The sequence below is a fragment of the Orcinus orca genome, chromosome 20, assembly GCF_937001465.1.
Source record: "Orcinus orca chromosome 20, mOrcOrc1.1, whole genome shotgun sequence".
Taxonomy (NCBI): domain Eukaryota; kingdom Metazoa; phylum Chordata; class Mammalia; order Artiodactyla; family Delphinidae; genus Orcinus; species Orcinus orca.
In genome coordinates, this window is record NC_064578.1 from 6496019 (window position 1) to 6518843 (window position 22825).

General features: G+C 43.2%; 1 protein-coding gene across 1 annotated transcript in view; it reads right to left on the reverse strand.

Annotated features, from left to right (window-relative positions):
* The window catches only part of HSD17B2 (hydroxysteroid 17-beta dehydrogenase 2), a 62252-nt gene that overhangs the window by 34133 nt on the left and 5294 nt on the right, over nt 1-22825 (reverse strand). The window lies entirely within an intron of this gene.

Consider the following 22825-nt stretch of genomic DNA (forward strand, 5'->3'; position numbering starts at 1 on the left):
TATTGAGATGATAATATGGTTTTTCTCCTTCAATTTGTTAATATGGTGTATCACGTTGATTGATTTGTGTATATTGAAGAATCCCTGCATTCCTGGGATAAACCCCACTTGATCATAATGTATGATCCTTTTAATGTGCTGTTGAATTCTGTTTGCTAGTATTTTGTTGAGGATTTTTTCATCTATGTTCATCAGTGATATTGGCCTGTAGTTTTCTTTCTCCGTGACATCTTTGTCTGGTTTTGGTATCAGGGTGATGGTGGCCTCATAGAATGAGTTTGGGAGTGTTCCTCCCTCTGCTATATTTTGGAAGAGTTTGAGAAGGATAGGTGTTAGCTCTTCTCTAAATGTTTGATAGAATTCGCCTGTGAAGCCATCTGGTCCTGGGCTTTTGTTTGTTGGGAGATTTTTAATCACAGTCTCAATGTCAGTGCTTGTGATTGGTCTGTTTATATTTTCTATTTCTTCCTGGTTCAGTCTCAGAAGGCTGTGCTTTTCTAAGAATTTGTCCATTTCTTCCAGATTGTCCATTTTATTGGCATAGAGTTGCTTGTAGTAATCTCTCACGATCCTTTGTATTTCGGCAATGTCAGTTGTTACTTCTCCATTTTCATTTCTAATTCTATTGATTTGAGTCTTCTCCCTTTTTTCCTGGATGAGTCTGGCTAATGGTTTATCAATTTTGTTTATCTTCTCACAGAACCGGCTTTTAGTTTTATTGATCATTGCTATTGTTTCCTTCATTTCTTTTTCATTTATTTCTGATCTGATCTTTATTATTTCTTTCCTTCTCCTAACTTTTGGGGTTTTTTGTTCTTCTTTCTCTAATTGCTTTAGCTGTAAGGTTAGGTTGTTTATTTGAGATGTTTCTTGTTTCTTGAGGTAGGATTGTATTGCTATAAACTTCTGTCTTAGAACTGCTTTTGCTGCATCCCATAGGTTTTGGGTAGTCGTGTTTTCATTATCGTTTGTTTCTAGGTATTTTTTGATTTCCTATGTGATTTCTTCAGTGATCTCTTGGTTATTAAGTAGTGTATTGTGTAGCCTCCATGTGTTTGTATTTTTTACAGATTTTTTCCTGTAATTGATGTGTAGTCTCATAGCGTTGTGGTCGGAAAAGATACTTGATACGATTTCAATTTTCTTAAATTTACCAAGGCTGATTTGTGACCCAAGATATGATCTATCCTGGAGAATGTTCCATGAGCACTTGAGAAGAAAGTATATTCTGTTGTTTTTGGATGGAATGTCCTATAAATATCAATTAAGTCCATCTTGTTTAATGTATCATTTAAAGCTTGTGTCTCCTTATTTATTTTCATTTTGGATGATTTGTCCACTGGTGAAAGTGGGATGTTAAAGTCCCCTCCTATGATTGTGTTACTGTCAATTTCCCCTTTTATGTATGTTAGCATTTGCCTTATGTATTGAGGTGCTCCTGTGTTGGGTGCATAAATATATACAACTGTTATATCTTCTTACTGGATTGATCCCGTGATCATTATGTAGTGTCCTTCTTTGTCTCTTGTAATAGTCTTTATTTTAAAGTCTATTTTGTCTGATATGAGAATTGCTACTCCAGCTTTCTTTTGATTTCCATTTGCACGGAATATGTTTTTCCATCCCCTCACTTTCAGTCTGTATGTGTCCCTAGGTCTGAAGTGGGTCTCTTGTAGACAGTATATATATGGGTCTTGTTTTTGTATCCATTCAGGCAGTCCATGTCTTTTGGTTGGAGCATTTAATCCATTTACATTAAGGTAATTATAGATATGTATGTTTCTATTACCATTTTCTTAATTGTTTTGGGTTTGTTATTGTAGGTTTTTTCCTTCTCTTGTGTTTCCTGCCTACAGAAGTTCCTTTAGCATTTGTTGTAAAGAGGGTTTGATGGTGCTGAATTCTCTTAGCTTGTCTGTAAGGGTTTTAATTTCTGCATAGAATCTGAATGAGATCTTTGCTGGGTAGCGTAATCTTTGTTGTAGCTTTTTCCGTTTCATCACTTTGAATATGTCCTGCCATTCCCTTCTGGCTTGCAAAGTTTCTGCTGAAAGATCAGCTGTTAACCTTATGGGGATTCCCTTGTATGTTATTTGTTGTTTTTCCCTTGCTGCTTTTAATATTTTTTCTTTGTATTTAATTTTTGATAGTTTGATTAATATGTGTCTTGGCGTGTTTCTCCTTGGATTTGTCTGGTATGGGGCTCTCTGCACTTTTTGGACTTGATTAACTATTTCCCATATTAGGGAAGTTTTCAACTATAATCTCTTCAAATGTTTTCTAAATTGCTTTCTTTTTCTCTTCTTCTTCTGGGACCCCTATAATTTGAATGTTGGTGCATTTAATGTTGTCCCAGAGGTCTCTGAGACTGTCCTCAATTCTTTTCATTCTTTTCATTCTTTTTACTTTATTCTGCTCTGTGGTAGTTATTTCTACTATTTTATCTTCCAGGTCACATTCATTTTTCTGCCTCAGTTATTCTGCTATTGATTCCTTCTAGAGAATTTTTAATTTCATTCATTGTGTTGTTCATCATTGTTTGTTTGCTCTTTAGTTCTTCTAGGTCCTTGTTAAATGTTTCTTGTATTTTCTCCATTCTATTTCCAAGATTTTGGATCATCTTTACTATCATTACTCTGAATTCTTTTTCAGGTAGTCTGCCAATTTCCTCTTCATTTGTTTGGTCTGGTGGGTTTTTACCTTGCTCCTTCATCTGCTGTGTGTTTCTCTGTCTTCTCATTTTGCTTAACTTATTGTGTTTGGGGTCTCCTTTTCACAGGTGCAGGTTCGTAGTTCCCGTTGTTTTTGGTGTCTGCCCCTAGTGGCTGAGGTTGGTTCAGTGGGTTGTGTAGGCTTCTTGGTGGAGGGTACTGGTGCCTGTGTTCTGGTGGGTGAGGTTTTTCTGATGGGCAGGACCACGTCCGGTGGTGTGTTTTGGGGTGTCAGTGACCTCATTATGATTTTAGGCAGCCTCTCTGCTAATGGGTGGCGTGTGTTCCTGTCTTGCTAGCTGTTTGGCATAGGGTGTCCACCCCTGTAGCTTGCTGGTCATTGAGTGGAGCTGGGTCTTATCGCTGAGATAGAGATCTCTGGGAGAGTTTTCGCTGTTTGATATAATGTGTAGCCGGGAGGTCTCTGGTGGACCAATGTCCTGAATTCGGCTCTCCCACCTCAGAGGCACAGGCCTGACACCTGGCCGGAGCACCAAGACTCTGTCAGCCTCATGGCTCAGAAGAAAAGGGAGAAAAAAAGAAAGAAAGAAAGAAAAAATAAAATAAAATAAAGTTATTAAAATATAATTATTAAAAATTAAAAAGAAATTAAAAAAGAAAAAAGGATAGAAGAGAGCAAACCAAAAAACAAATCCACCAATGATAACAAGCGCTAAAAACCATACTCAACAAAAACAAAAAAGAAAAATAAAAACGGACAGACAAACCCTAGGACAAATGGTAAAAGCAAAGCTATACAGACAAAATCACACAAAGAAGCATACACATACACTCTCACAAAAAGAGAAAAAGAAAAAAAAAAAAAAAAAAATATATATATATATATATCCTTGCTCCCAAAGTCCACCGCCTCAATTTTGGGATGATTCCTTGTCTGTTCAGGTATTCCACAGATGCAGGTACATCAAGTTGGTTGTGGTGATTTAATCCGCTGCTCCTGAGGCTGCTGGGAGAGATTTCCCTTTCTCTTCTTTGTTTGCACAGCTCCTGGGGTTCAGCTTTGGATTTGTCCCTGCCTCTGCGTGTAGGTTGCCTGAGGGAGTCTGTTCTTCCCTCAGACAGGACGGGGTTAAAGGAGCAGCTGATTCGGGGGCTCTGGCTCACTCAGGCTGGGAGGAGAGGGGGTACGGTGTGCAGGGCGGGGCTGCGGCGGCAGAGGCCGGCATGACGTTGCATCAGCCTGAGGTGTGCTATGTGTTCTCCCTGGGGAAGTTGCCCCCGGATCACGGGACACTGGCAGTGGCGGGCTGCACAGGCTCCTGGGAGGGGAGGTGTGGATACTGACCTGTGCTCGCACACAGGCTTCTTGGCGGCGGCAGCAGCGGCCTTAGCGTCTCATGCCTGTCTGTGGGGTCCGCGCTGATAGTCGCGGCTCGAGCCGGTCTCTGGAGCTTGTTTAGGCGGTGCTCTGAACCCCCTCTCCTCGTGCACCCCGAAACAATGGTCTCTTGCCTCTTAGGCAGGTCCAGACCTTTTCCTGGACTCCCTCCCGTATAGCCGTGGCATACTAACCCCCTTCAGGCTGTGTTCACACCGCCAACCCCAGTCCTCTCCCTGCGCTCCGACCAAAGCCCGAGCCTCAGCTCCCAGCCCCCGCGCACCCCGGCAGGTGAGCAGACAAGCCTCTCGGGCTGGTGAATGCTGGTCGGCACCGATCCTCTGTGCGGAAATCTCTCTGCTTTGCCCTCCACACACCTGTGGCTGCGCTCTCCTCCGTGGCTCCGAAGCTTCCCCCTCCGCCAACCGCAGTCTCCGCCCACAAAGGGGCTTCTAGTGTGTGGACACTTTTCCTCCTTCACAGCTCCCTCCCACTGGTGCAGGTCCCGTCCCTATTCTTTTGTCTCTGTTTTTTCTTGTTTCTTTTGCCCTACCCAGGTACATGGGGAGTTCCTTGCCTTTTGGGAGGTCTGAGGTCTTCTGCCACCGTTCAGTAGGTGTTCTGTAGGAGTTGTTCCTCATGTAGATGTATTTCTGATGTATTTGTGGGGAGGAAGGTGATCTCCACGTCTTACTCCTCCGCCATCTTGAAGGTCTCTCTCACGTAAATTTTTTAATGAAAATAGATGCAATTTTCCTGGAATGTAACCTTTATGAATAATTCTTCTATACTATTGATATTCCTGTGTTAAGATGGGTAACTGAGATGCCACGAGTTTATATACTCATTCAAGGCTACACAGCTGGGATGTACTAGAGTTGGCTCTCAAACCCACCCTTGCTCTTTCACGTTCTTTTACTGCTATGATTCATTCATCGTCTCCTTGAGCACTTGGTGGGGGTGGGGGGTGCACAAAGTGGGGACACCAAAAATGAAAGCTCTCTGCCTGAGAGGGGTCCCCATCACTGGTCCCAGCTCCCTTCACAGAGGATGGAGTCCCATCATCCATGCAACAGTGCAAATGACTTACAACGGCTCTTCCAGAAGGAAAAATGCAATGGGTTTGTTCTCAGTGGTGCATGAGGGAGCCACTCCTAGCCGTGCAGCAAAATAAGCAACCAATCAAAGTAGCTCTGCTGGACGTAGAGAAAGGACTTGAGGACATGGGGAGGGGGAAGGATAAGCTGGGACAAAGTGAGAGAGTGGCATGGACATATATACACTACCAAATGTAAAATAGATAGCTAGTGGGAAGCAGCCACATAGCACAGGGAGATCAGCTCGGTGCTTTGTGACCACCTAGAGGGGTGGGATAGGGAGGGTGGGAGGGAGGCACAAGAGGGAGGACATATGGGGATATATGTATACGTATAGTTGATTCACTTTGTTATAAAGCAGAAACCAACACAATATGGTGAAGCAATTATACTCCAATAAAGGTGTTAAAAATAAATAAATAAAATGTATTGTTAGAGGAAAAAGAAATAATGATTATATCCTGTGGGTAAGATAAAAAAAAAAAAAGTAGCCCTGCTGGGTTTGAGCAAGTGGTTGGATTTCCAGACCACAGTCCAGTCCTGAAACCTCTCCTGAGCTCTACCTGTTGCCATTCCAAATTCAAACAGAATTCATCACCAATTGCCCCCAGTTGCTTCACCTTCTGGAACTTCTTATTCTCCTAAATGGCATCACCCTCCTTCCAGTTACTTAGGACCAAAACCTTCTCTCCCAATCCTCACCTCCATTCAGTTCCCATGCCTTTCATCCTAAGACATTGACATCTATCTATAGCTCCTTTTCTGCATTTCATGACAAAAAAAAGCCAACTCAGCTCAGCCTCCCATCAGATTGCCACCAAGTTAGGGATATACATCCTCAAATGCCACAGAAGATAACATCATAATTGTCCAAGATTTCATATTACATGTGTTAAGAGTATGCCAGTTAAGAAACACTAGACATGAGACTCAATACTGACATCCCGGAAATTGATGCTGATGGGCATGATGTTCAGTCAGCTGAGATGGCCAGAATTTCAGAAATCCTGAGCCAAGACCAGAAGCCATTAGAAAGAGGTGAGTTAAGTATCTAGACAAGAGTGTGAAAACTTCTTGGCAGTACTAGGGGCCTCAGCCAAACCTCCCCAGACCATTTCCACTTAGGGTGCCTTTGTAGAGACTCAGAGAATACTTTTTAAAAATCTATTAAATGCCCATCTCCTCAAAAAGAAGTAGGAAGAATCTATTCAACTGTTGGTGTCCATGACCATAAAAAAAAAAGTGGTGCTCTGGCTTTCCCTAAATGCCACATTTAACTTCTGACACGTCTTCCTGCCTCTCTCCACCTTTATTCATTCATTCATTTATTCATTTTTCATTCACTAAGGGATCACTGTGTTAGGTCCTAGAAATACCACCATAAAAGAAAGACATGTCCCTGCCTTCATGAAGCTCACTGCCTAGAACAGCAGTTCTCAATCGTGAGTCCCACTAGAATCACTGAGATACTCTAAAAAACGTCAGTGCCCAGACCCCATCCCCAGAGAGTCTTAATTAGCTGGCCTGGGATGGGGCTTAGTATTGGCAATAGCTTCTAAAGCTCTCCAGGTGATTTCAGTGTACAGCCAGGGTCGAGAATCACCTAAGGCAGGGATCTCAGTCACGGGTGAATTTGTCCCCCTGGATGCATGGCAACGTTTGGAGACATTTCTGGTTGTCATAACTCTGAGAGTGTTGTTGGCCTCCAGTAGTAGAAGCCAGGGATGCTGCTCAACAGCCCACAGCACTCAGAGCAGACCCCACTACAAGGAATGATCCAAACGGCAATAGCGCTGAGGTGAAGAACCCCTGGTTTGGGGGAAGACAGACATTAGGTAAATCATTACAACAGAGAGTAATGAATGTTATAAGTAGAAAAGTCCTGGGAAGTACAGGCCATAGTTTTTGTTTACAGAGAACTTAAAGTCCCTTCTTTAGTGAACACCCCATTGGAGAAGAATACAGGTAGGAAAGAGAAAGAACTAGGTCACCTCCAACAGGGCAGGAATCTACTGGGTTATCTACTTCACTGTTCAGTCCTCTGTGCCTAAAACAGTGCTGGGATCTAGGTCCCAAAAGTCTGAGAGCCTTATGTTTATATATGTTACCTTATTTCATGCCCAAGATCTCAAGGTAAAGTGGGTCTTTTTTAAAAAAATAGATTTTAATTTTTTAAGCAGTTTTAGATTTATAGAAAAATTGGGAAGAGAGTATAGAGAGTTCCCATACGCCCTGCAGGTAGTTTCCCCTATTATTAACATCTTACATTAGTATGCTACGTTTTCTATAATTAATGAACCAACACTGAATCATTATTATGAACTAAATTCCGTACTTTATTCAGATTTCCTTACTTTTTACTTAATGTCCTTTTTCTGTTCCAGGATCCCATCCAGGATCCCATAGTATATTTATTCATCCTATCTCCTCAGGCTCCTCTCAGCTGTGACATTTTCTTAGACTTTTCCTTGTGTTTGATATCTTTGATGGTTTTAAAGAGTACTGGTCAAGTATGTTGCAGGATGCTTTGTTTTCACGTGGTTTGGTTAGTGGAATTTTTTTTCAAAAGGTCCCAACCCCGTATTTCACAAGAAACTTTACAAGCAAAGTAACACCTGTAAAAACAGGTTAAGCAACTCCGTAAAAAAATAGCACACTACTACATAAAAAGTAAATTCACTTAAGATTAACATAACACAAAGAAGGGAAAACTACCTGGACATGTCGTTAAATTCCCGCATTATCCCAGGGTGGCTTAGTTCCTCCTCCCTATGATTATCTATAGTTTCATCTGCAAAGGACTGCCTTAATAATGTCTCTGTGTATCTTTTGCACAGGAAAGGTGTTTCCTGACTGACAGGATGTCCTTCTTGCCAACATGTAGCCAAAAACTCACTTGGCTGCTTCTAACATATAATGGTGCAAGATGCTACCTGCCAAAATTGACTAAAATCCTGCCCAGAAATCCAAGAGATCTCCGATTTACAGAAGTTCTCTACTTTCTGTTTCATTAGCCATCACCGTCAATGACTTAGTTCCTTCCAACAGGGTTGGGATGTCCCTGCCACCACACCCCTCTGATGCCACCATGGACGTTGTTCAATCAAAGCCCTCTCTCCCTTAGAACCCACTCCCCCACATACACCTAACCAACCAGAGACAGCAAAGAGAGGAAGCTATTTGCCATCCCTACTCACACATAAAACATTGTGTTATTTTCTAGTTGGATCCAGGCTTTCATTCCATTGTTGTTTATCCATTCTATACATACCAGTTTGCATCTGCTAATCCCAAATTCCCAATCCATCCCTCTCCCATGCCACTGCCTCTTGGCAACCAGCAGTCTGTTCTCTATGTCCGTGATTCTGTTTCTATTTCATAGATAGGTTCATTGTGTCACATGTTAGATTCCACATATGAGTGATATCATATGGTATTTGTCTTTCTCTTTCTGACTTACTTCACTTAGTATGATAATCTCTAGTTCCATCTATGTTGCTGCAAATGGCATTATTTCATTCTTTTTTATGGCTGAGTAATATTCCATTGTATATAGGTACCACATCTTCTTTATCCATTCTTTGTCAATGGACATTTAGGTTGTTTCCATGTCTTGGCTATTGTGAATAGTGCTGCTATGAACACAGGGGTGCATGTATCTTTTTGAATGATAGTTTTGTCTGGGTATATGCCCAGGAGTGGGATTGCTGGATCATATGGTAATTCTATTTTTAATTTTCTGAGGAACCTCCATACTGTTTTCCACAGTGGCTGCACCAACTTACATTTCCACCAACGGTGTAGGAAGGTTCCATCTTCTCCACACCCATTCCAGCATTTGTTATTTGTAGACTTTTTAATGATGGCCATTCTGACTGGCGTGAGGTGGTACTTCATTGTAGTTTTGATTTCTCTAATGATTAGTGATGCTGAGCATCTTTTCATGTGCCTACTGGCCATCTCAACAGCTATTTATTAAGTACCTACTATGTGCTATGCACATAGTAGATCATGGGGGTACAGAAGTACATAAAACCATCCAAGTCCCTGTCCCATGGAACTTACATGGTAGAAGGAGATGGGATACATCCAATAAACACACAAACAAATGCATATGATATTAAGAGGTGATGAGTGCTGCGACTGGGGAGGAGGATGCCAGATTCTGTATGGAGGTCAGGGCAGGCACCTCTGTGCAGGAGCAGTTGAACCGATAACCCAGGGAAGGCTGAATAGGCACAGGGAAGAGCTCTTAGGACATAATTATTAGAGGAAGAACAAGGAGGCCATTTTGACCAGAGCAGAGTAGATGAGGAAGGGAATAATAGGTAAATCAGAGCAGTGGTTCAAGGCCAGGTCAAGTGGGGCCATTAAGCCAATGGTTCTCAACTGGGGCGATTTGGCCCCCACCCCAGGGGACATCCAAAAATACTTGGAGGCATTGTTAGTTGTCACAGTTGAGTGGTGCTACTGGCATCTAGTGTGTAGAGTCTAAGGATGCTGCTTAATATCCTACGATGCACAGGGCAGCCCTACAACAAGGAAGTATCCAGCCCCGATGTCGGTGGTGCCAAGATAGAGAAACCCTGCTTTCAACCATGGTGATGACTACAGCTTTTATTCTAAGTGTGATGAGATGGCATCAGAAAGTTTTGAACAAAGGAGTGACATGAGCTGACTTTTATTTTAAAAGTATCTCTTTAGATACTGTATAGTAAATCATAACTTGAATAGTAAGATATAAAGGCTACTATTTATTGGCCCCTTCTTATATTTGAGACACTGTACTACACACCTTACCTAGGAGATCTTAGTATTTTTATTCATTGTTCCTACCACTACCTGACATTGTATGACATATTGGTATGTTAATTTTTTTAATATAAATTTATTTATTTATTTATTTATGGCTGTGTTGGGTCTTCGTTGCTGCTCACGGGCTTCCTCTAGTTGTGGAGAGTGGGAGATATTCTGTGCACAGGCTTCTCACTGCAGTGGCTTCTCTTGTTGCGGAGCACGGGCTCTAGGAGCGCAGGCTTCAGTAGTTGTGGCATGTGGGCTCAGTAGTTGTGGCACATGGGCTCTAGAGCGCAGGCTCAGTAGTTGTGGTGCATGGGCATAGTTGCTCTGTGGCATGTGGGATCTTCCCGGACCAGGGATGGAACCTGTGTCCCCTGCATTGGCAGGCGGATTCTTAACCACTGCACAACCAGGGAAGTCCCGGTACGTTAATTTTTAAATATTTGTCTCTCCCAGTAGAATGCAGACTTGATGAGGGCAAGAACTTTGCTTTGTGACCTGTTGAATCTCTAGCACCTAGCACAGTGCCTGGAGTACACTGAGAACTCTGTGTTTGTTGAGTGAATAAATGGCTCATAGGGTCAATCTGCGTATCCCCATTTCACAGACAAGAGAACTGAGTTTCAACATTTGTTGCCTGGACCACAGCTATGAGTAAATCTCATTTGCGTTGTGTGGCCCATTCCCAGGAGGACAATCTCTAAGTTTGGTGACAATTCCCAGAAAGAAAAGTTCCCAATGGATACTATTCTAGGTGACTTGCCTAAGTAGCTATTGCTACACCTTAATAATTTTTGACATCCATATCTACTTATTCATTCATTTGCCAAGTTTTTACTGAGATCATACTGTGTGCCAGGCACTGTGGTAGACACTTGGGATATATTGATGAGGAAGATAAATGTTATCCCCATCTGTATTAGTCAGCTCAGGCTGCCATAACAAAATACCATAGACTGGATGGCTTCGACAACAGAAATCCATTCTCCCACAGTTCTGGAGGCCAGAAATCAGAGACCAGGGTGCCAGCATGATCAGGTTCTGGTGAGAGCTATCTTCCTGGCCTGCACGAAGAAAGCTCACTGCAGGCCTCCTCACATGACAGAGAGGTATCTCTTTTTGTAAGGATGCTGACCCCATCATGGGGGCCCCACCCTCATGAGCTCATCTAAACCCAGTCACCTTCCAAAGGCCCCATCTCTGAATACCATCACTTTGGGGTAGTGGTAGGGCTAGGACTTCAATATATGAATTTTGGGAGAATGTAATTCTTTTTTCTTTTGGCTGCGTACGCAGCTTGTGAGATCTTAGTTCCCCGATCAGGGGTCGAACCCGTGCCCCCTGCAGTGGAAGCATGAAGTCTTAACTACTGGACCACCAGGGAATTCCTGGGGAGAACGTAATTCAGACTATAGCACCGTCTTCACAAAGTTTACAGTCCAGTGTGGGATACAGACATTACCTGTATGATATAAAAAAGAAAATGATGAATTGTGTTGAGTGTTACAGAGGAACTAAATGAGTGCTATGATGAATAACTGAGGCAGACGGGACCAGCCTTGAGGAGGCAGATCGTGGAAGACTTCTCCAAGGAAGTAACATACGAGCAAATCACCAAAAATTTAGTACAAGGAAAAATACCTCATTAATAACTTTTACACCGATTACATACTGCAGTGATAACATTTTGGATATATTGCATTAAGTAAAATATATGATTAACATTAATTTTACCTGTTTCATTTTTTAAAAATGTGACTACTAGAAACATCTAAATTACTTATGTGGCTTGCATTATATTTCCACTGGACAGCAGTGCCATGTACTATTCCCTTCCAGCTAAAAACACTAATAGAAAGGGAGAATGAGTGACACCCCAAAGAGATGAAGTGGAGGTGGTGGGGATGGAAAGCAACATGTCGGGAGGTTGAGAAGTCGAATAGGCAGAAATGACTAAGTGACATTTTCAGAACAGAACAGTCTGCTAATGGTTCCAGGTTTCTTTTGGGGGTGATGAAAATTTGGGATTAGTTAGTGGTGACAGTTGGATAACCTTATGAATATACTAAAAACCACTGCCTTGTACACTTTAAATGGTGAATTTTATGGTATGTGAATTATAAGTCAATAAAAAGTAAGATATAAAAAATAATAGAAGAATAGGGCAGTCTAATATCTACCGTGTCTGCTATGACAGAAGAGCCTTGAATTTTCTGGAAAGCTTACTACTTTCAGCTGATTTGTGTGTGTGGTGTGTGTGGCTTTTTTTTTTTTTTTTTTTTGGTAGGTGGTTTGAGGGTGAGTATTAAAGGAAAAAGGGCTCTTAAATGGTTTGATGGAAAGCAGTGTGGAGAACAGGAGTTCACCTTCACTGGAAATGAGAGTCAGAGCTGACTTGGAGAAAGATTGGGGATTTGCAAACATGTTTTAGCATGGATAGACCTCTCACAGGGTATATGAGCCCCTCATATAGGGACTCAAGCAGATGATATCTTGACTTAATGGGGCAGGGTGACCCTCCCTGATATCTGAGTCACTTTGATTATTTGCTTGATTAAACCAAAACGTGAACTTCTATCTATGGTTATATATTCTAGGTTAGAACCTCCTTGCATAGTGCCAAGGGGATACCCTGCCCATGGGCGACTCTCCACGTCCAGCCTTTTGTTGGTTCCCAGCAGCAACCAGAGATGAAGCTTCCCTCAGACAAAAACACACACAGTCAAGTCTTCTCTGTGCATAGTCTCAGAGTTGATTTATAACACCTTTAGAAGCTAGCCCCAACCAAAGAGTCTCACTCATTAATTCACTCAGCTTCTCTCTGCCTCACACTGGGCTGAACGCTGGGGGTTGAATGCTGACCGAGATTGACCCAGTCACTGCCCTCAAGGGGCTTACCGTCTGGTGGGAAACTCAGAGTCCATGGCTGGCACTATGGACTTTTCCTATTCCTGCTAAATTTATCATTGGTTATGTTGGTATTTGCTGTCTTAGTTTGCAATCCCTGTCATTGTTTTTAACTCAGGAGAATGAAAAATGGTGACGATTTCAAGGATCTCTGTCTCCTCTGTAGACTCTGCACAAGGGGCATGTTAATCTTCGCCTGTTTGGAATGCGTGCCTCTTCCAAATCTCCCCTGCTCTTAGTGCTTTTTGGCTTGCCTTCTTTTCTCTGTGGTCCAAGTCACTAACTCCCTGATCTGCACGGGTTCTGATCTGCACGGGAGCTGTGGATCCTTATGTTTCTGCACCTTCAGTGCAGCCAAAGCCTGTGCTGCTAGGAAAAGTTCTTAGGAAGCACTTTAGTTAATGAGTTATGATTAGATGAAGGATCAAAGAAACAAGGAGAACCGGAAGTCGTGACCAAGAGATGTCATTTAGCAAAGTGTTTATTTAATCAAGAAATAACGGTAGATTGGGCTTCCCTGGTAGCGCAGTGTTTGAGAGTCCGCCTGCCGATGCAGGGGACACGGGTTTGTGCCCCGGTCCGGGAGGATCCCACATGCCGCGGAGCCGCTGGGCCCGTGAGCCATGGCTGCCTGCGCGTCCGGAGCCTGTACTCCGCAACGGGAGAGGCCACAACAGTGAGAGGCCCGCGTACCGCAAAAAAAAAAAAAAAAAAAAAAAAAATTCTATCTCTGCTGCTTCTGAGGCTGGCTGAATTCTATCTGTCAAAACAATGAAGTGCTCAGTCTGGGATATTCTTGTGTTACCTTCAGTTCCAAACCCTTTGTTCTGAGACTCTCTCGTTTATAGCAGTGTCAGTCTCCTGGTAAAGCCCCAGGGCTGCTTCATCTCTTCCATTCCATTGGGGATAGAATATTCAGTCTCCTTTGTGAACTTCTTTTCCAAACAACTCCCAGCACCCTCTGCCACTGTGTACTCAAAGCAGAGAAAAATACATTGAGACCTGGCCTATTCTTCAAGCTCCAGTTCAATCCCCAATTTCCTTTTTTTTTTTTCCTTCCTTTTGATTGCCTTTATCCAATTCCCCCTTCCCCACCTCTGGCAAATCTGATCTCTTTCTCTATGAATTTGTTTGTTTGTTTGTTTTTGAAGTATAATTGATCTACAAGACTATGTTAGTTCCTGTTACACAACGTAGTGATTTGGTCTTTCTATACATTTCAAAATGATCACCACAAGTCTAGTTATAATATGTCACCATAGAAAGATATTACATAGTTACGTTCCCCACACTGTACATTTCATATCCGTGATGCATTTATTTTGCAACTGGGAGTTTGTACCTTGTAACCTCCCTCACCTATTTCTCTCATCGGCCGCCCCCCTCTATTTGTCCTCTGTATCTATAACTCTGCTTCTCTTTTATCATGTTCGTTTGTTTTGGTTTTTAGATTCCACATATAAGTGAAATCATACAGTATTTGTCTTTCTGTGTCTGATTTATTTCACTTAGCCTGGTACCCTCTAGGTCCATCCATCATATCACAAATGGCAATATTTTATTCTTTCTTTATGGCTGAGTAATATTCCTTTGTGTGTGTGTGTGTGTGTGTGTGTGTGTGTGTGTGTGTGTGTATCTCACATCTTCTTTATCCACTTCCTTTCATTTCCTTTTATTATTATTGGGTACCCATCATGTGACTTGCTCTGTACCTGGCAGTTGGGGACACCATGATCAATAAAAGTGATATGGTCCGTGATCTAGGGAGCTCACACCTTAGGACAGGGTGTCTCAACCTCAGCACTATTGACATCTGACATCAAGTAATTCTTTGTTATGGGGACCATCCTGTGCATTGTACAATGTTTAGCAGCATCCCTGGCTTCTACCCATTAGATGCCAATGGACTGTTCCCATGCCCCCAAGTTGTGACAACCAAAAATATCTTCAGTCATTGCTAAAATGTCCTCTGGGAAGCAAAATTGCTCCAGTCAAGAGCTATTGCTCTAGAAGGAAGAAGACATCAAACAAATACTCATAAAGGTTGGCAAATGTGATGACAGGAGACATTCTGTTTAACTTGGCAGGAACAGAGAGATAAGAGTCCAACGTGGAGACTACCTGTTCCAGCCCAGAAAAATAGCTGGTATTACTTCCAACATGAGGCTTTCTCTGATTGCTTTATTGTCTTTTGTCTTCTCTAGTTTCCTGCCGTAGCATTCACTGATTTTGTACTATGCGGCAGGCATAGTACTAAGCATCTGGCTTGACTTATATGATTTTATTCTCGTAACTACCCTATAACCATAACTGGCACCACAAACCATTGACGATTCACTCCATAAGTGAATTGAAATAAAGTAAATTGAAGGAAAGCTGAGACAGTGACTGCTTGTACTTCTTCTTCATCCCCTGGGCAAGAGCCTCCCACTTCATCAATTATCACAATCTTTGTTGCACTTTCAATGTCTTCTTCATTGAGTCCTTTCTTTTGGGGCTCCAAAACCACTGCCCCAAATTTCTCCCTCTCCAAAAGTTCTTTTGATCTTACTATTCCCTAGAGCTAATCTCCCATCTTGCTCCTTCCTTTTTCCACCAGTGTTCTCAAAACTTCAGAGTTGCTCACCAACACCATCCCCTCACTGTCCTTGCATTGGGGCTCCTTCTTATACCCTTTCCTGAAATCTCTCTAATCAGTTTCCCCAGAGAACTGAATCCAGAGGTATCTTGTCATCCCACTCAATCTGTCCTCCATACCAGAAGTTGTTTATAACTTTCCTCATTGGAACTTTCCTCTTCCTTGTATCTGCCTCCTACACCATTCAGATCTACCTTCTACCTCCTTTTCTATAGATTTGGGTGGCCTTCACTGCCCAGTTCCCTGTTCTAATCTCTATCTACACTCTTCTCTCAGGCATTGTTTTAGCTTTCAGAGCTTTATTTATCCTACCCATGTGGAAGACTAACCTGATTGTATCTCCAGTCTTGGGCTCCTTCTGGATTTTAGCCTCACTTTTCGAATTCATCTGGACACTGCACCTGGATACAACCTTGGCACCTCAGATTTGAAGTGTCTCAAACAAAAGGCTTTATCTTGTCTTCAAAGTCAGTTCTTTCCCCTCAGCCTCTCAAAATCTATTGTTTCTCTTAGGAGGAAGAATCATTCTCAGTGCCTCAGAATCATGGTCTACATTCATTTGTTCATGAATTCATTCCTTGAGCTTGTCGTGGCCACCACGCTTTACATATTGCCTGCCCTCGTGGAGCTCACCGTCCGTCTAGCAAGATAGACTGTCCAAAGAAATCACCAAGAGCTTTGCTGAGGGTTATAGTAGGGAAAGTCTAATGTGCAGTGGCTGTCTCCTCTTCTCTACCTAGACCCAATGAGCTAGCAAGTCCTCTGATTCTCCCATCATAAGGTCCCTCCAATCAGCTGCTGCTCTCCAAACTCCTGGCCTCTGACCCAGACTCCTAGGGGGTCTTATCTTCTCTTACTTCTTCTCCCTTCTCTGAACACTCACATGTTGCGTTGCCTTGTAATGTCCTGTTTCTTATCTATATCCCCCCAACTACACTGTAAGTTTATTCAGTGTAATGAATGCATGCTATTTGTCCCTGTATTCCCAGTACCCAGCACAGAGTGCCCAATAATTATTGGTGAAATAATGAATGAATAGATTCTAATCCCCTTTGCACACTACCGAAAACTTCACAAAACTCAACAGTACCCAAGGTAGGTTTGAAGTAATAACCTAGAGGTAGCCAAGTGACAGCCCCAGGGCACAGCTGGGAATATTTGGAAAATAGGAACTGACTCCCTATGAGAAGTCACCTTGCAGGGGGCATTAACGGCTTCTCATGGGAAACATAACAACCCTACTGTTGGAGAGAAACCCCAGGGAAGTCCCTGCTTGTTCAGTCCTCAAGGTTTTCTGGAGCTGCTCAGGTGAGCCTTGCTGGGTGATAGACCTCTCCTTCCATTGCTGAGCGTCTGCTTTACCATCACACCCTAGGCCTGAATGTGGAAGCCAGAGATGCTTGAGACAGCTTAGCAGGTCTGAAACATTTGACCATCCTTATCCCTTTCCCCCAGAAGAGGCACATCTGCCATTCCCCTGTCTGCACTACTCTATCATCTGCTTGAACTAAAAGAAGGATAGAATACTTGCATTTAAATTCTAACACTGCCACTTACTTATTTTGTTATATGACCTAAGTTGTATAATCCCTTGAAAGCCTCAATTTCTTCATTTTTGAATGGGATTAATGATAGATATTATCTCATCGATCTCTCCATCATGATTTTAGAATATGGGTATTGGGCATGTTGTGAATATTTACCCTACTTTCATATATTTAAAGCTTTGCATATATTAAAAAAATTATCTTATGAGGCATTGTGAAAACTGACTGAAATTAGGCATGGAGAATGCTAATCACAGTGCCTGACGCAGTTTCTAACACACAGGAAGCCTCCAATACCAGGTGGTTCTGAGCAGTACAGTGAAGTCACTACCCATGCCATCAAAGTCTTGCCATGCTGGGATTATTTTATCTATTTATTGGTTGGTTTGTATTATGTTTTTCTCCACTGGAATTAAGCTTCATGAGGGCAGAGACCTTGTCTGTCTTTGCTCCCCGTTGTATGTCAAGTGTGCTCAGGGGACCGTTGACAAGTGGTGATTGGAAACGTGAAGACAATGACCAGTTGTGTTTCCCATTGCAGCTCAAGTCAATCCCACATCCTCTTCACTCTCGGCACCCCTCACTCCCAGCCTAGGATTCTCATATAGAGGTGGAGACTCAGGAGGAGAGACAGCAGCTGAGCACTATACCCAGAGCAAGGGCTCCTGATCCAATGCCCTCCAAAGACTCTCTCTCTAAGAGGAGAAGCAGAAAGACAACGCAGAGAAAAGGATCAAGACTGGGAAGAATCATGGGAGAAAACTCAAGAGGCTAGAGTGACCCCATAGGGAGCTCTCAGATGATGCCAGGGCTTAAAAGGGCAAGAGCCATAGGTAGGTACAGCACAGAACTAAGGGTCCTGACACGGGAGAAGCCCTACCCATGTCAGAAAAGCATCTGTAAGTGAAAACCTAGATGAGTCTGAGGGCTGCAGAAATGAGTTAACCACAGAAAGAAGGCTTGTCTTTCAAGTGATGGTCATAAAGCACAAGAACAAAGGAGCAAGCAGAATGGAGGCCAATGAGGTGGTGTTCATGAGTGGTACAGGAGGCAGAATTACCAAACTCCTATTTCGCTTATATCTCCTTTGCCAAGGGGATTACTAAACGGGACAAGATGGGGAAGGGTAAAAGTTATTATATTTCAGGAAGCATCTACTATGTGCCATGTAGCATACATATATATTTGTAATCTTATGTAATCCTGAGAAGAGGTATCCATCATGATTCCCTTTTTCCACAGGACGAAAACTAACCTCAGAGAGGTGAAGCAACTTGTTCAAGGGCCCAGAGCTAGCCGGTGGTCTAATACCTTCTTTTAGATATTGTGTGTGTATGTGGGTGTGTGTTGGGATGGGTGGGGGCGGTAGGTTGTGGGCAAACTGCCCACTGTTGATCCCATTTAAGTTTGTAGTCAAACCTCCCTGGACCTCTATCACATAAGCCACAGTTCAGACACAGCATCCTCCATCCAGAGAGCCGCTTTCTGAGCCTAATATTAGGGCGAACACTTCTTCCTCACTGCCTATGCTTCCTTCAGTATAGAGGGATGTCTATCAGTGTGACACTGGACCTCCTCTGTCTCTCACTCCTCCCTCCCCCCCGGGAGGTGCAGCAAAGCATCTGATTGGTGATTTTGACAGAAAGAACTGTACAAGACCGTTTCACTGGATGCAAAGGTCTTTTCTCTCTCTAACAGAAGAACCAAAAGGACAGTTCAGGGCAAATGATCAGGACTGAGAAATAGAGCAGAAAACTCAAGAGGGCACAGTGTCACATGGAAACTCTCCTCTCCTCCTCGGCATCGCCCTGCCTGCAAAACACCTGTGCAATTAGGCTGTGATAGCCTAGCTGTCCAACCCAAGCCCTACCTTGTGGGCAAGGCTTGAGTCTTTTCAACCTGCCTTGACTGGGTGCACCATTAGTCCTACACATCTAAGACACCTTCTCCAAGGCTTCTATCGGGAATAAAGCTGACATCTTGATTTCCACTTGCCTACGTCTATTAGTTCAGAACTCAGCTGGGGATATTAAAAAGGGAGTTGTGGATTGACCCCACCAAACAAAGCAACAACGTCCAAGAAGAACCTTGCATGTATACTGATTTAATTTCACCGCATTAGTTCCAGTCTGGTGTGTATTGCTCATACCGAGATGGTACCTGATGTTAAAAATGAGTTGACATCTCAAAGGAATGTCAAGAAATTGGAAATGGTCCAGAGGAGACTTAGTAGAATGGTGAAAGTTCTGGAAACCAGGTCATGGGAGGAATGATAAAACGAATGAGAAGATTTAGTTCAAAGCAGATTTGGCTATGATATGATGCAGTCTTCGCATTTTTCAAGGGCTACCGTGCAAAAGAGTGGTTTAATTAGATTATGTGACTTCCAAGGGCAAAACTGAGTGCACTGTTGGATATTTCAGGGAGGCGTATTTTGGCTCATTATAAAGAAAATATTTACAATGATTAGCATTGGATAAAAGTGAAATGATTTTCCTGAGAAGGTAATGAGTTTTCCATTACAGGGGTAACCCCACTGGATTAAATGGGTGATCCTGAAAAGGTCATTCAGGCATTGGGAGATGGCTGGTGGAAATAAAATTTATCCATAGCTTGTGTAAATGCCAAAGTGGCAGAATGAGATGTTCTTTCCTCCTCATGATTTTTTCCACCCAGTATCACAACGGGCTTGATACAAATGAGTCAGGCCAGGGGCCCCTTGCATGTGACCAGACCCTCCCTGGGGAACAGGGTGCAGTGGAACCCCAGCCCCTACACCATTGTCCCTACAATGATATTTCCCTAGGATGACTTATCAGTTTGCTATCTGTATGTGAACACCCACTTTCTGTGGCTTCTAGAATCTTCTCTCAAACTTTAAGTGGGAAAAGGTGTTGGTATTGGGTGGGAGGATCCTAAGGAGGTGATTCCCTCCATCTCATATTCCAGAGCCTATTGCAATCATGCTCATTCTTCTCTTTCCAGAGTTGGAGGACTCTTTCAGCAACCTCATCCTTTGACTATGTGGTCACCACCCTCATGCTGCCCTGTTTGGCTAAGAATGAGAGTTACCATCTACACATAGCCCTTTATGGGTGTTATTTCTTTCCATACTGGCAACAATCCCAGTGAGATCACTACTATGATTATCTCCATTTTACAGATAAGGAAACTGAGGTTCAGACAGGTTAATTAATTTGCCCTAGGTCAGAAAGCTAGTAAGTGGCAAGGCAGGAGCTGGTAGCCATATCTGTCATTGTCCTAAGTGTCTGGTGTTAACCACTGCAACCTACTGCCCACCCTGAATGACAGTGACCAGACCTGCACTTAGATGCACATGTGTTGTTTCAAGAGAGGAACATAGTTTTGGTTTTGTTTCTATTCCTCTCCTTAATGATGCCCAGGTTTGGTTTGACTCTACAGGCCACAGGACCTCGGTAGATGTGAGTCTTTAGAAAATAGAATTCAATGAAATCCAGATCCCTTTCCAGTGTTTCAACTGCCCTATCAAAGCCTTTGATCCATAAAAGTGGAATTTGGGTTCTAGTCAACCTAAGACCATGCTGGCCACTGACTGTTTCAAATTAAAATTCATCTGGCCCAGTTCCTGGACCTTGAGTCCTCTGCACACAAAGGGCATTCAAGGCTCCTAATGGCTTCTGTTTTTGAATTTTAGAATTGTTTTTCAGTACCTTTTCATGGTGGAGATGAGGTTTATCCGTAGCTTGTGTAAATGCCAAAGTGGCAGATGAGATGTTCTTTCCTCCTCATTACTTTTTCCACCCAGTATCACAACGGGCTTGTTACAAATGAGTCAGGCCAAGGGAGACCCCTTGCATGTGACCAGACTCTGCCTGGCGAGCAGTATATGTATATTTTCAATGTCCTGTTTATGGCATGAAACCCATGGGAGATGGCAGTTCTGAGCACAGAGGAAGGATCTCATGATGCAGACTAGTGGGCAAGGGGTTGGGGGTCAGGGAACACAGGGTGCTGCATGTAGTGAATTCCATGTTAAAGAGGAGATGCCACTTTGTGACAGTGGTGAATGGGACAGACCCAGGGGTCCCTGTATCATCCAAGATAGACATGTTTCTCCATTCCACTCTGTCTCTGCCCAAGAGTTCCTCATGCTCCCTGCTTACCTTGCCCCCGTCTTGTCCTCTTTGGCCCCTGGATTTACTGACGTGTGTCATCCCCAGGTGTCTGTTTATCTCCATTTGTTTCAGCAAAATGGAACTATCTGAACCATCTACCCATTAACCTGATATCTCCGGTCTTGCTTCAGAACCTTTGCCCACACCATGTCCTAGCAGATACATATTGACACCCTACGATCTAGTGTAATCCCCAACTCTGAGGCTCAGCATTGAACCCCAATGCTGGAAGGTATAAGCAAAGGAATAGCATCTGGGAAGGGTTCATCTTTAGGAGCATAAATAGGGGATGCCAAAATCTGTGGGGTAATCAAGGTTCACAGACTGACATAAACAAATGGAAAAGGCAGCTTTGGCCATGAGGGGGTAAGCAAGGATAATCTTTGATCACTTTCAGAGATAAGAACTTGTTTGTACCATGAACCCTTCTGAAGAGGGCTAAGGACAGAGCTGTAGAGGCCACCTAGTGGGAGGGGTAGGAAGAAGGACCCGGAGGGGTCAAAGGATGGAGACGTGGGGGAGAAGCATGGAAATGTAGTATCCCAGCAGGCAAAGGAGGCCGTGTCAAGAAGGAAAATATGTTCAGCGGTGCTGGAGTAGAAACCAAGCTCTGGGAACTAGGAGGGCACCAGTGACCCTTGGGAGAGCAGCTTCAGCAGCCTGGTGGGAGGGGCTGGGGGTGTGACCAGAGGATAGTCTGTTCGTGCCACATCCTGGGTGAGATGCTTAGAACCAAGTCATCACAAAGCCCTGTCCAGAGCAAGCCAACAATGAATTCACTGCAGAACAATGGGGCCTTCAGAGCTCAGCCATGTCACTCTGCCCTTTCTACACAGGTGACCCCAGCAAAAAGAACTGGCAGAGATAAGTACCTAAGCAGGTGGGCAGATTGGCACAAACCCATTGTGTCTAACCAATGACCACAAAAAGGGGAGGACATTTCACCAGCTTGGTTCGTTCACTCAGGGCTCACTCACTCATTAACATTGTATTGGATCTAACGTGCTCAGAGACTGAGGAGGGACTTGGTTATAAAAAAAGATCTGGTCCCTGCCATCAAACAGCTTACGATACATTTGGGGGACTTCATTCCATGAGAGTATCCACCAACCTAAACATGCCATCTAAAATGCCTAATAAAGTCACCGTTCAAACCTTTATGAAATTACCCAAGTTAGCAATACCTTTTTTATGCCTCTCTGTAGAGGGCTAAGGTTAAGCTCAAACTGAATGATAAAAGAGGATATGTGCTCATAAAAACAAAAAATCTGACAGACCGACTGAATTATAGACTCACTGAGGACAGTATTGATTCATACAATATATACCAATGACCTCTTCCTTTGTAGTATTAACCATCACTATATTGCTTGTGTTTCTCCATCCTCCTTCTGCAAACCTAATCAAGGTCTAGGTCTGTATTTCCAACTGCCAATGACTCTTTACCTGCACTGCCCCCTCACTGCCCTCAAACTCAAACCTAAAGTCAAATTCACCATATGTCATCTCTCAGTTATCACCCTTTTCAAAGGTATCCCCATCCATGGTGCCTTCATTTTATCTTCTCTCATGGGCATATCTTGCATCCAATCAATTGCCAAGTTCTGTATCAAGCAGAGCCTTGTGCAC